At 40.9% G+C, this 2299-nt stretch overlaps 1 non-coding gene across 1 annotated transcript; it reads left to right on the top strand.

The window, feature by feature from the left end:
- Positions 1–1786: 1786 nt before the first annotated feature.
- LOC148553499 (small nucleolar RNA R71) lies at positions 1787–1894 on the top strand. The gene has a single exon (XR_015893947.1). It is a non-coding gene; the product is annotated as a small nucleolar RNA R71 (small nucleolar RNA).
- The last annotated feature ends 405 nt before the right edge of the window (positions 1895–2299 follow it).

Genomic DNA, 2299 nt, shown 5'->3' with positions numbered 1-2299 from the left:
TAAAAATAAAAATAAAATTAGATAAATAAAAATTGGGTTGCCTCCCAACAAGCGCTTCTTTAATGTCAATAGCTTGACAGTGGGCTCTCATAGAGCCACACAGGTGATCAGATCAATTTTATAGACTTCCCAACACCAAACATAGAGTTTGGATATCGGAGTTCAACACCAAACTTAGAGTTTAGCTGAGGCCTCCCAACACCAAACTTAGAGTTTGACTGTGGGGGCTTTAGTTGACTCTGTACTGAGAGAAGCTTTCTATGCTTCTTCTCCATTGTTACAGAAGGAGATTCTTGAGTTTTAAACACAAGGTTCTCCTCATTCAGTTGAAGGATCAATTCTCCTCTATCCACATCAATCACAGCTCTTGTTGTGGCTAGGAAGGGTCTTCCAAGAATGATGGATTCATCCTCATCCTTCCAAGTATCCAAGATTATGAAATCAGCAGGGATGTAAAGGTCTTCAACCTTTACTAACATGTCCTCTACTTGTCCATAAGCCTGTTTTCTGGAATTATTTGCCATCTCTAATGAGATTCTAACAACTTGTACCTCAAAGATTCCAAATTTCTCCATTACAGAGAGTGGCATGAGGTTTATCCCTGACCCAAGGTCACATAGAGCCTTCTCAAAGGTCATGGTGCCTATGGTACAAGGTATTAGGAATTTTCCAGGATCCTGTTTCTTCTGAGGCAATCTCAGTTGATCCAATGCATTTAGTTCATTGGTGAACAGGGGAGGTTCATCTCCCCAAGTCTATTTACTAAATAAATTAGCATTCAGCTTCATGATTGCACCAAGGAACTTGGCAACTTGCTCTTCAGTAACATCCTCATTCTCTTCAGAAGAGGAATACTCATCAGAGCTCATGAATGGCATAAGGAGGTTTAATGGAATCTCTATGGTCTCTAAATGAGCCTCAGATTCTTCTGGTTCCTCAAAGGGAAACTCCTTGTTGATCACTGGACGTCCCAGGAGGTCTTCCTCCTTGGGATTCACGTCCTCCCCTTCCTCCTTGGATTCGGCCATGTTGGTTATATCAATGGCCTTACATTCTCCTTTTGGATTTTCTTCTGTATTGCTTGGGAGAGTACTAGGAGGGGTTTCAGCGATCCTTTTACTCAGCTGGCCTACTTGTGCCTCCAAATTTCTAATGGATGACCTTGTTTCATTCATGAAACTCACAGTGGCCTTAGATAGATCAGATACTAAATTTGCTAAGCTAGCTAGATTCTGCTCAGAATTCTCTGTCTTTTGCTGAGTTGATGATGAAAAAGGCTTGCTATTAATCCTGTTTCTTCCACCATTGTTAAAGCCTTGTTGAGGCTTTTGTTGATCCTTCCATGAGAGATTTGGGTGATTTCTCCATGAAGGATTATAGGTGTTTCCATATAGTTCACCCATGTAATTCACCTCTGCTATTGCAGGGTTTTTAGGATCATAAGCTTCTTCTTCAGAAGATGCCTCTTGAGTACTGTTGGATGCAGCTTGCATTCCGTTCAGACTCTGAGAATCATATTGACTTGATGAGTCAATATTTTATTCTGAGCCAATATGGCATTCATAGTATCAATTTCAAGAACTCCCTTCTTCTGAGGTGTCCCATTACTCACAGGATTCCTCTCAGAAGTGTACATAAACTGGTTATTAGCAACCATGTCAATGAGTTCTTGAGCTTCTGCAGGCATTTTCTTTAGGTGAATGGATCCACCTACAGAAGTATCCAATGACATCTTAGTTAATTCTGACAGACCATCATAGAATATATCCAAGATGGTCCATTCTGAAAGCATGTCAGAAGGACACTTTTTGGTCAGTTGCTTGTATATCTCCCAAGCTTCATAGAGGGATTCACCTTCCTTCTGTCTGAAGGTTTGAACATCCACTCTAAGCTTACTCAGCTTTTGAGGAGGAAAGAACTTGGCTAAGAAAGCCGTGACCAGCTTATCCCAAGAGTTTAGGCTATCTTTGGGTTGAGAGTCCAACCACACTCCAGCTCTGTCTCTTACAGCAAATGGGAAAAGCATAAGCCTGTAGACCTCAGGATCAACCCCATTGGTCTTAACAGTATCACAGATCTGCAAGAATTCAGTTAATAACTGAAAAGGATCTTCAGATGGAAGTCCATGAAACTTGCAGTTCTGCTGCATCAGAGAAACTAATTGAGGTTTCAGCTCAAAGTTGTTTGCTCCAATGGTAGGAATTGAGATGCTTCTTCCATGTAAATTGGAATTAGGTGCAGTAAAGTCACCAAGCATCCTCCTTGCATTATTATTATTTTTGGTTGCCATATCCTCTTC

The sequence above is a fragment of the Arachis ipaensis genome, chromosome B7, assembly GCF_059453495.1.
Source record: "Arachis ipaensis isolate K30076 ecotype BB chromosome B7, ASM5945349v1, whole genome shotgun sequence".
In the NCBI taxonomy this organism is placed as follows: Eukaryota; Viridiplantae; Streptophyta; class Magnoliopsida; order Fabales; family Fabaceae; genus Arachis; species Arachis ipaensis.
The sequence above is the reverse complement of the archived record's forward strand: the minus strand, read 5'-3'. Positions and strand labels throughout refer to the sequence as shown.